Below are 13,749 nucleotides of genomic sequence, written 5' to 3' on the forward strand. Positions count from 1 at the left end.
AAAAAAAAAAAATACCAAAAAACCCCAAAGAAACAAAAAACACCAGGAACAGAACGAAGACAGAAAACTTACACCGGTCCAAAAGGTCGGATGATAGCACAGACCCCACGCACCCTGACACCTGGGTGCTTACAGATGTCTCTAGAATCGTGCGCTTTCTCATTTTACCATTTCCGAAGAGTTTTGCCTGGTGGAGGTGGTACAAGGTTTTTCAACCACCGGCACCCGCTCCCCACCCACCCCCCAAAGCGAGCGGACGTGCTTTCATTAAATTCCAGTGTAAAGTGCTTCTTTTCCTGCAAGCTTATTGCTTTATAATAATCTGTTAATGAAATAGAAAAAAAAAACCACAAAAATCTTCTTTACAGTAATAATTGGAGCTCGAGACAGCAGTAAAACACCTCACTGCTCGGTGGTGAGATTGTGACATTCGGGGGAACTCAAGCCAATCAGCATACAGATAATATAGGTTAATTTACATATTGTGTTTCTATTGGGCACGCCAAGGTAAAGCTTTCTCTGTTAAAGCTCAGAAATGAATACTTCACTGTCATGATGTCACGGTCCCTACACAAAGCCCGATGTTAGTGATACTGAACTGATGTTAAATCTCCCTGGTTTGATTTTGGATTTTCTTTCCCCATTAAAAATGGATAGTGATTTGTCACAAAAGCAAGAAAGAAAATAAGAGAGAGAGAGAGAGAGAGAGAGAGAGAGAGAGAGAGAGAGAGAGAGAGAGAAACTATTATACACGAGGCACTTGACTTTGCATTCTCTTAACCTAGAAAAATCAATCAGGCAGCAACAGTGGAAGTAACTTTAGGACATTTTCATCCACATAAAACAACCCCCTTGTGAAACAAACGAATGTAGAAAAAACTCCAAACTATATAATAATTTCCACTTCCGTGTGAGATGGCAAATTCATTTTTATGGAACTACAAATCAATTTGTTCTTTTTTTTTTTTTTAACTCCCCAAAGAGTGTTCCCATATACTTTGCAAAGATCTATTACGTACTGAAATTTTGCACTTAAAAAAAATCTACAGAATAAGCGACGTACATGTTTGCTAAAGATACGTTATTAGCCAGATGTTAAGAGTGTGTGGATTACGAGAAAAAAGCTATTTAAAAGTAAATTAAAAGGGTAACTGCACTGCCAGGCTGTGAAGCAATAATTTACTCTGCCAAAAGGTGTAGGGCTAAGATCCAAAGGTTTAACCAGCCTTATGCTTTAAGAAGTAGATATTGATTCCTTAAGAGTAAGGGAGAGGGTTTGTGTATGAAACATTCATATCCACGTCTTAGAGCACATTAGAGCTGTTTTTCCCCCTTGGAGTTGAGCGCAGTTATATCCACTAGTTCTCAGTCTTACCAGCTGTTAGACGAGCGTGTCATTTTCCTGCCTCACAAGGGGGCTCACAAAATTAATGAGATATTTTCCACTGACCTCATTAACTCTACCGGAGAAAGTATTGGAATCTGCATCTTCCATCAGCAGGGATTTTACGACTATGTTTGGTAGCTGACAAAGTTTCATATCATTTACCAGTTCTCAAATTTAAGCCTATTGTTTCAAATTGTTCACATCGTAGGGTTCACATCACAGTTAACTTATGTCTTGATTAGAAAAATTAGAGATAGGAAAATTGATTTTCAGGTTTCCGATAAAACGACAAGGCAAATAACAACAAAGCACTTTGTGCCCTAATGCTTGTGCTTGAAGGGTTCTCAGGCATTTCAAGCCCTTTGCATATTACTTCACTCTTGATCAGTATTAGAAAGACTGGTGTAATTTACTTTTTTGTTTTTGTAATAAATACATACAATCAAAAATCAATCGCCATCTTCTTTTTCTTTCTCCTCCTCCTCTTTGCCTCCTTCCTCTTCTGCTGTTTTGAAATAGTGTCTCACTTTGTAGTGCAGGCTGGCCTTGAACTCACTACGTAGCTCAGGCTGGCCTTGAACCCCAAGTGACCCTCCTGCCTCAGCCTCCCGAGTGTTAGGATGACATGCTTATGCCACCATGCCTAGCAACCACCTTCTTTTGAAATTAATTTTGTGGTTTAGATTTTTTCCAAGGGATTTTCAGCTTCATGGTGGGGGAACAGTGTTTTCGTTCTATGCATTGTTTACGTGAAAATGTGTTGGCAAATAAACAACCCTTTGGTAAATGAGGAGAAGGAGAGCCCAGAATAAAAAATTCTAAGAAATACTTTATTTATTTAAAAATGTCTCTTCTGCTAAAAACTTGTTTTAAAACTTTAAAGTCAGGGCTCCTTGGGGTCCTCAACTCTTCCTCATAGCTAAGGTTGTATATGAGAGAGCCATTTATGTTTTCTGGAAGCTGTTTTGTTGGAAAGACTCCCATTGGCCACTTTTAGATAGAGTTGTTTAAAAAGTCGCTAACCTGGGATAAATGACCACTAGAAAAAGAGATTATACATCTACATTTGACAATTTTTTCACATCGTACTTGCTGCAAAAGGTAACTGTTTTCAAATGACATCTAAATAACAAAAATTTTCTGGGTATCACACTCAATCTACTGAAGAAGCAGAAGGTGAAAGAATGTACTCAACCTAGGGGCTGGGGATTTAGCTCAGCGGCACAACACTTGCCTGGCAAGTGCAAGGTTGTGAGTTCAATTCCCGATACCAGAAAAAACAAAACAAAACAAAACAAAACAAAACAAAACAAAACAAAAAAGCAGAATGTATTCGACCTAAAGCACTAACTATTACTGGATTTTAAAATCATACTAGGAGCTGGGGTTAACCATAGTTGTAAACATGGCAGTGAGATTTCATCAGACATTATTTTAATTATTAATTAATATTTTAATTATTAATTATTCTTATTTTAATTATTATTTTAATAAGTCTTAAAATATTAAAAATTTGGCACATTCTTTTCCAAAATGCAAAACTGTTCACTCATCAGACTTTTCTCTCCTCTGTTACAAAAGAGGTTCCAAAGTGTTAATATCATTCACTTTTAATTTTAAATCTAACATTTTAAGACCTTCTCTTCTCAGTTTAAGATCCAGGCTTTTGAAAACTCAGTGCTTTCTTTTCTGTGACTTTTATGCAGACAATATGTTTCTTGCTGAAAACTTAAAGACTTATCACCTTATTTAACTCCTTTGATAAACGTTTGTTGAGCCCTTACTCTGTGGGAGGTACAATAATATATCTCACAAGAAAGAAAAAAACTCAAAGGATGAGGCCAGTTCACATTCAGCTGCATCTGTGTAGGGAAAATTTTCACTGGTGGAAATGGAGGGAATGAAATGAATCAAAATAAAACGATGGATAGGACTGGGGTACAAGGAGCCATATTTCTTATCAAGGGGCTAGAAAAGGAAGGAAAAGATATTAAAGATTAAGAATTGACTTGCAAATTGGATAACTAGGAGGCAGAAGACACCTTAACTGGAAGTAGCAAAATTATTGCAAGGAACTTGTTTAGTAAACAAAACAGTGAGTACATTTTAAACTACTGATCATCAGCTCTGTTTTTTTGCCCTGCTGATTTTATCACAGTAGCTTTGTAGTATAATTGCAAGTCAGGGATTGTGACATCTCCTACCTTGCCTTTGTTGCCCAAGATTACTTTTGCTATTCTAGGTCTCTTCTAGTTCCAGATGAATTTTAGGAATGTTTTCTCTAGATCTGTGAGATATACTAATGGTATTTTGATCAGGATTGCATTGAGTCTGTATAACAATTTAGGAAGTATGGCCATTTTCATAATGTTGGTTCTTCCTATCCATGAGCAAGGAATATCTTTCCATTTTCTGAAATCTTCTTCAATCTCTTTTTTCAGAGTACTATAATTTTCACTGTATAGATCTTTTACTTCTTTTGTTAGATTGATTCTTAAGTATTTCATTTTTTTGATGCTATTATGAAAGGTGTAGCTTACCTCATTTCTCTTTGGTGTGTTTTTTGTTTGTGTACAGGAATGCTATCGATTTTTGAGTGTTGACTTTGTATCAAGCTATGCTACTGAATTTATTTATTAATTCTAGAAGCCTTTTGGTGAAGTTTTTGGGGTCTTCCATGGAGAGTATCATATCATCTGTGAACAATGATAATTTTAGTTCTTTTTCTATCCTTATTCCTTTTATTTGTCTCTCTTATCTAATTGCTCTGGCTAATGTTTCCAGAACTATGTGGAATAGGAGTGGTGACAGTGGACATCCTTGTCTTGTTCTAGATTTTATAGTGAAAGCTTTCAATTATTGACCATTTAGTATGATACTGGCTGTTGGCTTGTCATAGATGGCTTTCATCAGATTAAGGTAAAGATCATTTATTCTGATTTTCTGTAGGGTTTTTATCCTGAATGAGTGCTGAATTTTACTGAAAGCTTTTTCTGCATCTATTTATTTTTTTTCTTCCAGTACCAGGAATTGAACTCATGACCTTACGCTTGCCAGGCAGGCGCTTTGCCACTGAACTAAATCCCCAGCCCCTTTCTGCATCTATTGAGATGATCATGTGGTTCTTGTCTTTGGCTCTGTTGATAGGGTGTATTACACTGATTGATTTACACAAATCTTGAACCATCCCTGCATTTGTTGGATGAATCCCACTTGGTCAGGGTGTATAATCTTCTTGATTTGCTGCATTCTATTTGCTAGTATTTTATTGAGAATTTTTGCATCTATGTTCATTAGGGAGACTGGACTGTAGTTCTCCTTTTTGCTTGGGTCTTTCTTTGGTTTTGGTATGAGGGTAATACTTGCTTTCAGGAATGAGTTAGGGAGAATTGCTTCCCTTTCTATTTCATTAAAGAGTTTGAGGAGAATTGACATTAAATCTCCTCTAAATTTCCTGTAGAATTCACCTGTGTATCCATCAGGAACTGGAGATTCCCCAAAACACTAGGTTTAGAGGTCCCATTCAACCAAGGTATTCCCCTTCTGGATATTTTTCCAGAAGAACTGAAAATATCATACCACAGTGATATATGTACATGTTTATAGCATATGATATATGTACAGGTTTATAGCAGCGCAATTTGTAATAGCTAAATCCTGGAAACAACCCAAATTCCCAGCAACTGAGGAATGGATAAAAAAGATAAGGTGTTTTTATATAAAGGAGTATTACTCAGCTATGAAGAAAGATAAAGTCGAGGTTTTTATAGGTAAATGGATGCAACTAGAGACTATACTCATAAATGAAATAAATCAGACTCAGATGTGTAGACATTGTATTGTTTGCCTAGTGTAAGAACCTGAGAGAGTAAATAAAATCTGAAAGGTACAATAGACATTGTGAACGGGTAAAAAGCTGTCTAAAAGGGAAGAACAATCGGGATGAGGAAAAGGAAAAAAGAGAGAAGGAAGAGAGAAAAAATATATATATATACACACGATAGCTAAGAGAATTATACTACTAATTTCTATTGGTTTATTGAAAGGAGTAGTTAATGCTTAATATTTTTGACCAATTTTGCATGCTTATATCTGGTAATCTGAGCAACTACTTTGAAGACAACAATATGCACAATAACAACCATTATTGAATTCATATCAGGTTGTTTTGAAATTCTGTATCATTTCTAATTTTTTTATTATTTTTTACTCTCTTTAAAATAAAAGAAATAAACTATTGAGTATGAAATGCTGGTAGAATATTCAGATCTTGAGATCTTATATGAGGTTGAAAATGAAAAGAACTAATTAAGAAAATACCATAGGTGATGGAGGACCTAGGGGCAGTGACAGATGGCATTACCAAAAGATTACTGAGAGAAAAGATTATGGTTCAAAACTACATATATATAGTTTTGTGCATTATATATATTGTTTTGTGTGCTATATATATATATTGTTTTGTGCAATATATATATGTATATATATGCCATTCCACTACATCAGGACAAACCAAACCAAACTAAATCAAACCAAGCCAACCTCAAAAATCTAAGAGAATACCTCCATTTATAAAGCAGGAGGGATTATGAAAGATTCGGAGATACTGAAAGGAAAGAGGTATCCCCATATCACAGGCCCTAAGAAAGAGAATTCCAGGGAGTCGTGGTCAGCGGTGCACATTGTGCCTAGGAAGTTTGGAAGAAGGAGGGTCAAGAAGATATTGTTGTTCTGGTGGAGAGCAGATGAGCACGCTTTCAGAGGCAGTTTCTGACAGCATGTTAGATTGTGAGGCATTAACTAGAACAAGTTATAATGACCTTATAAGGTTAGGCGAAGGAGCTATTTTGCTATTAAAGATAGCAAATGATAATACTGTCTCACTGCTAACAATTTCAATGAATTATCTTGATATTTTATGAACAAAATGACAGTTAAATAAATAAAGCATACCTTCTTCTGGAGGTTTTTAAAACTTTTCTCCTATTACCCTTTTCATGAATGTGATACTGTGAATGAGGAGAGTGAAAACAAGTTTCCCACTAGTACCTGGTAAAACTTTAGAGCACAGTGAAAAAGCCCTTAGTCTGCTAAAATATCCTAAATTGTGTCATTCACCTTTGTCCCCATTTTTAAAATGCAGTTAGTCTCAGGAAAAACAAGGTGAGCCCGTGTGGGTGTGGTGTTTGTGAGTGTGTGCATGTGTGCATTGGTAGTGCAAGGGGAAGGAAAACCAAGGTTTGGTAAAATGATTAATGAGAAATTAGTATAATACTCAGCTTCGTGGACAGTCATTCCTACCTTACATGATTATAAATTTTCAAGGAATAAAAGTGGAGTGTAATTTTTAAAATTCTAGAAACATAAGGTGTTTTTCCATTGATTATTCAGAAGTCACCTCAGTCTTACAGTATATTGAGAACATCATTATAAGTACCAGTTATACGATAATATGAGCAGATTTTAATTATTTAAGCTTTTGTGGTGCTTAGCTTTTTGACAAATGAGTATAATTAAAACAGAGCTGAAAGTAAAGATTTACCTTAGACTGTAATTTAAGAGCTTCTTGTATTGATTGTCCAGCGCTACATTCTGATTTCCTTAGTAGCCTTTCTACATTTACTTCTCTTAGTTTTTTAAATTATATAATTTTCTCTTTAGAGTGTTATGACTTTACAAAATAAAAGCAGAGACAAAATCAACACTTACACCTCTCATAAACATGGTTACAACTTAAATGTGGCTAGCATGTGCCTAATCCTGCATTAAGAAAAACGTTATGAAGAAGTCTTCAGGGTAGTATTAGTGAGTTTATTCAACAAATAGACTAGTCCCCACTAGAATATGAACCCTGTTATTTTGTCACTGCTTTGTCATCCCTGATGCCAGAACAAAATTTGGAGCATAGAAAACACTCAGCACATTTTTGTAGAGTTGATGATTACGATCTTACTACAAGAAAGGTTAGCTGTGTGGGAGACACGGGAGAATACAAGAAGAAACAAGACAGATACAGAATCTACATGGACTCTGCATTTTTCTTAATTTAATAATGTTGGGATAATTATCTGTATTATGGGCAGAAAGTTTTCTTGGCCAAGGGTTTAGTTTGGATCGAGGGAAGTTTTGTTTGCTTTTTAGCCTTATTACATTAGCATTTACATGATTTTTTATTTGCCTTACTACTCAGTAATTTGAAGCCATTTCTAATAAGTTAATGTCTCACGCAGGTGATGAGCCAAGAGCAGATATTTTATGCTTTGAGCTCCTAACTTGGTGTTCAAATACATGACAAAATAACTTTGGCCTTTATCTGACTTTGGACTTATGACCATTAATTTTTGAATGACAAAAAGCGAGTGTAATATATTAAACAAACAAAAACCCAATATATAGTAACATACTGTAAAAAGTAAAAAGCTCAGTAAAGTAAAAAACTTTCTAATGATGGATACTGTTCAAACTGACCTAAAGCTGCCTCTGTAACCTGACTTGCTGGATATAAACAAACCTAACTCACTAGTGTGTTCTTGTAACAAGTAGTTAAGTCTCAACCAAAGACAGCAGCTGGGCTTCCGTCAGTCACAGAACTGACCAACCCATGCTTCTGTAAGGCAAATGCCTCACCACAACTTCCTTAAATAAGCAAATACCCAACCGAACTTTAACCCAGCAAGCTATTTCTGCTGGACACTTCTTTTTTTCTGTCTATAACTACTGCCTACCTAACTAGCTGGGTGGAGCGTTCTGAACCTCTCCTGGTTGTTAACTGCCTGATACATGAATTGTTCTTTGCATAAACTCTCCTACATTTAACTTGTGTAAAATATTTCGCTAATAATGCTTTCTGCTCTAACTTTGCCTGTAGATTATTCATAATTATCTATAGGACGAAAGAAGAGTTGAAACAGAAACTTATTATCTAGCCACTTGGAAAAAGACTTTTTAAAGATGATAGCACTCTTAAATGAAGATCGGGCTAATTTTCTCTTGCAATTTCTCTCTTCTTTTTGAAGATATTCCTTTCCCTTCTTTACCTAGCGTAAATTAGAGCTGAATGTAAGAAATTCTTATATAAAATAATGCTGATTCACCTTATTAATTGAGTACAATAAAATCTACCAGCCAAATCACTCTTTAAATCTTCTTAGCTTGAAGAAGGGCCAGAGCTCATGATAAAAGTTCATAATCTCTGAACAGGGACACGTAGAACAACGCTTCCAACACTTCAAACACTGAGGAACAACTCACTCGAAAGACCAAATGGCTAGGGCTGAGGTTTACATTTTCACTAGAATTTGATTGGATCGCCTTTTCCTTTTGTCTGAGCTAGAACTACAGAATCCTGTATTGGCAGGTTTTTTGTTTTTGTTTTTTTCTTTTTCTGGTACCAGGAATCGAACTCATGACCTCCACCTTGCCAGGCAAGCGCTGTGCCACTGAGCTAAATCCCCAGCCCCTGTATTGGCAGTTTGCATGTGATTTATAGTAGCTGTTTTCTGGTATAGCTATAGTTAATGGATCATTAATCATTTCCATGGGGTGTAAGGTTTTGCATGCATTGTGAAAAACGTGTCTTATTTATAGAGATTCAGAATACCAAATGTCTTCATCTATACTGTACTATCTGTACTTTCAGGTGTTAGACACTATCTTTTTGAATGTTGCCATAGTGCATAGGGGTGGCCAGGTGAACAGCCTTAGGAGATGGAGGTAGGAATGGTCCCATGCTTAGAGTTCCAATATTCGAAGCACTTTGACTCTGAGTTTCCTGTCACTCAATCCCAATTAAGACTGTAGCATAGAGCTTTTATTTTCATGTTTTCAGAACTACTTCCTAGTTTTCATAACAAACAATCAGGGAAAGCTGGAGCACAGATCAATATTAGGCATCTGGGTACATAATTTGTCCTCTGGTAAGCATTGGGAAGGGGGAAAATTCTGGTGGTTTTAGTTAGTGTGGTGTTTTCTTTAGGCTCTACGGGATTGTGGGTTTATTTTCACAGCTATTATTATTGTGTTCTGCTTGTACAAAGTCATGTCTTTGTGAGCTCCAGGTCTTTTCTAGCAGGTTACTTCTAAGGTGTCCATAGGGCTCGTGCATTTCTTTCGTGGTAGATATAATCAGTTAATTAGAAGCAATTACTCCATCATATAAAATTTAAAAATCCTTCTCAGGCATTCACTAGTTTAAATATACCTTGAACATAGGCACAGGTGTATGTACTGCTTAGTATTATATAAAATAGCTTTATATACATTGGCTCTTTCACATTCAAAATATTTATCAGTAGACTAGAGACAGGTTGGTCCATTGACCAGAATACGGAGTGTTTCCGCTCTACCATGCAGCCTCCACTGAACCAAATCAGCGCATCTCCTAATCTCCTCCACCTCTTACAACTTTTTTTGTTTTTTTTTCTTGGTACTTGGAATCAAACTCAGGACTTTGTTCTTGGCAGGCAGGTGTTGTGCCGCTGAGCTGTATCCCTGGCCCTAATAAGCTCTAAAATTTGATTTAAAAAAAAAATTTTTTTTTTTTCCTGCACCAGGAATTGAACTCACGACGTTGTACTTGCCAGGCAGATGCTGTGCCACTGAGCTAAATCCCCAGCCCCTAAAATTTGATTTTAATTTGATTTTAGAATAACTTTATGAAAAATATATGCAAAACTCACAATTTTATCTTAGGGCTCTTTCAGATTTTACTTTCCATTTAAGGACTTTTTTTTCTCCATTCACGCACTGTTAATTCTTGTAAATTCTTTTTTTTTTTTTTTTTGGTCTTTTTGAGACAGGGTCTCACAGTGCAGTTTGGGCTGGTCTTGAACTCACTTTGTGGCCCAAGCTGGCCTTGAACTTTTGACCACCCTCCTGCCTCAGCCTGCTGAGTGCTGGGATTACAGCTGTGCACCACCACGCATGTTATTTCTTGTAAATTCTAAGGGGAATCATGCACAGGAATCCTTGGCATTTGGTGTAAAGACTAAATATCCTGCAGAGACAGCACTTTTGTATGTAGCCTACTTGTCATCCACTCGGTGAATGGTTTGTTTCTTGTGCCACCTGGCATCAAATAGGTGAGATTCTTGCTGGGGTTTTATGTAGAGTCTTACTACTGCACTGCAGAAGAGCATACAAAACTTGAAATTTGGTGAAGAAATGGGCTGAATTTTTGATCTTCTACCTCAACGATGTTTTAGTAAAAAGTCGAGAAGGTTGGACTGATGCATATAACATATACATATGCTTAACATTTAACTTGCTTTCTGAATAATTTTGATATTGCCTAGTCCCATGTAGGCAAAAACTTCATTTATAGATTGTTTTTTATGTGTGTGTCCTCAGTCCCTAGAATAGTGTCTGGCTTATGGTAGGGACTCAATAACTATTAGTGGAATAAATAATGTTTCCATGTTTAAAACCAATTAGAATTAAATGGTTCTTTGTTTTACATGTATTTTTCCTAAATAATCTTCATACTTGTTTGTTATTTTGAAAGAAAATTAAAGGATGATTTCTTCTCAGGAATTATACAATATCTGATGGCTAAAACAATTGTCTTACAATGTGTATAAAAATTTCTAAGGTATACTCTACAGTATATCGTGGAAGGCCCCATGTCAACATAAACTTAACATCAGAATTATTGAGAGATCAACTTACATGCCCAGTGTATGTACATATGAGCAAGTCTGAGCATGACACTGGAATCCACCCTCAGTTTTTTTGACTTTTTGCTAAAACTTCATGTTGAGCATGGTCTGTAACCTACTGATACTATAGGTTAAACGGAGGTGAAAGCTGAACCTCTATTTTCCCCGGCAGGAGTTGAACTTTCTGTAGATCAGGGTTGACTAGAACTACTGAGTTTTAGAAGTGAACATAATATTTGCCTAACTTCAATGATTTAGAAATTAATTTTACCCATATTATTTCCTTGTATTCTAACCTTATCCTATGAGATAAATATAGTTAAGCTTTTCACTTAACGAACACTAAGGTGAGAACTATGAATTTATACAGAACAGCCCTTGATTTATGATCGTTTGACTTACAGGTTTTTATTGTACAGTGGTACAAGAGTAATATGCACGCAGTAGGAACTATGCCTTGAGTTTTGCTCTCCTGAGCTGGAGGTGTGTGACACATACTCTGCTGAGCTGCTAGGCTGTGCCAGGGAGCTACGGCACCTAGTCAGCCATAAGGGGAGGCAGCTGATGTTCCACAGTGTCCTGCATTTTATTAGTATGTAGGTGAATTACTAAATTTCTGTTTACAATGACTCAAACATTTTCCCTGTTTGAACAGTTCATTATGATGTATTTCAGCTATAAGTGGTGGAACACCTGTTGTTAGGTGGGCTGGAAGCATTGTAAATGTGACAGGTTTTGTTTTTTTGCATTCAAATTACCTGGAAATCTTGTAGGGTAAATTCCATAATTCCATTTTATTGATGAGAAAATCCATTTTACTTGAGTACAGAGAGATATAATAATTGGCTATGGTCAATGGGAAAGTTGGCATTTGTGTTAGTGATTCATCTAAAGAAATGGTAAACCAGTTCTTGCTTTAAATTTATCTGAAATAAATCTTTGATGTTGTTGTTGTTTGATTGTTTTTGGTTTTTTGAGACAGGGTCTCACTATCTAGCTCAGTCTAACCTTGAACTCCTGGTGATCTTCCTGCTTCTGCCTCTCGAGTGCTGGGATTACAGGCCCATGCTACCACGCCTAGCATCTGAAATAAATCTTATGTACTTTCAGGATGCCATAGTGCTTCTAGGGTCTGAGCCAGTGCTGTCTGTGGATATCTGATGGGAACCATATATGTAATTTAAAATATTCTAATGACCAATCTACAAAAGTTGAAATAGATAAAAATAATATAATACATTTTATTTGAACGAATATATTGAAAATTTTATCATGCCGACATATAATCAGTACAAAAGTATTAAAGAGATATTTTAAATATGTTTTACCTAGGTCTTTAAAATCCAGTGTGCCTTTTATGAGATTTACAATGCATTTTAATTTAAATGAGCTACATTTCCAATTCTCAAACCACCTCTACACTATCAAGTCTAAAGTCTTTGAGTAAAGATAATAATAACATTCTTATGCTATTTTGTGAATGGATGTCTGTTTGTTAATATGTTTTCCTTCTTTTATTTTTAAAATAAATTAAAAAAAAAAGAATAATGAGCCCTAGAAAGTAAATTCTTATAGTCTGGAGTTAACCAGCTCCATGAAAATGAAGTTGGTTACCAGGTTTGAAGAGAAAAATCAGTCGCCACCCCTTGAGCCCTGGCTAAGGTCAAAGCAGGGCTCCGCTGTCGGGTCTGGTTGCCTTGGTTCTCCCCACTGCCTGTGCCCTCCAGCGCCAAGCACCGCCCACCAGGCTGCACTGCCTCTTCTGCGCTGTGAGGGCCAAGGCAGCCAGTTTCACTTGCAATTGGGATAAACAGTAAATATTATCTGTCTACTTACTTTTCCAGCGTCGCATAAAATACAAGGAAAAAGCCAAAGAGTCCAAATCCCCACAGAACGCAGAAGCCCAGAAACTCGCCCTATTTGTAGATTTCCTTTGCTCACATACAAAAGGAGTGTGGAAAGCAGATTATCATAACGTGCTTCCGTGTGGGAAGAGGGCTGAGATCTGTATCAGTCAGGGTTCACTGGAGGAACAGATGTAACACAAGATGTACAAATGTGTAAGACATTGCAAGGTTGGCTTACGACAGTCAGCACAGAGTTGGATGAGGTACTGTGCAGAGGGCGTCTGCACGCTGGAGACGGAAGGGTTCAGTGCAGGGTCTAGAGCTCACTGCAGCTTTGCTTGCGAGTCCGTGTCAGGAGGCCGATGAGTCTGCGATGGAAGGCTGAAGGATCCAGTGCAGAAGCCAAAGAGTCTGCACTAGAAGCCAGGAGACGATGTCTAAGCTGAAGGCAAAGACTGGAGCTCCTCTGAGGAATAGAAGCCCCTCCATCCTTCCTCATTTCCCTTCTATATCTTCTAGATGATGAGCTGCCCTAGGGTGCCTCCTCTACATGCTAGGGTGTAGAATTGCTGAGCCAATTTATTTAAGCTTCTAAACTTCTTGAGTTACACAATTAATCAACCACTACGGGATTGTACAAACTTCTGAACATTCTCTGACTTCATTACAGATACTCTGGATCCGTACATGTTTATTACATTGCCCTCCTGTTGACTTTCAGAAAACTTGGAATGAGTCCTAAATTCTTACCTTAAATTCCTTGAAACTCTTCATGTTGCCAGAGCCAGAACTGATCTAGGATTCATTTAGGTAAAACCCTCAGTCAAGATTTTCTTTCTTTAAGACTGTGCTCATAACG

The sequence above is a fragment of the Chinchilla lanigera genome, unplaced genomic scaffold (genome assembly GCF_000276665.1).
Source record: "Chinchilla lanigera isolate Chin_1 unplaced genomic scaffold, ChiLan1.0 scaffold00031, whole genome shotgun sequence".
Classification (NCBI taxonomy): Eukaryota; Metazoa; Chordata; class Mammalia; order Rodentia; family Chinchillidae; genus Chinchilla; species Chinchilla lanigera.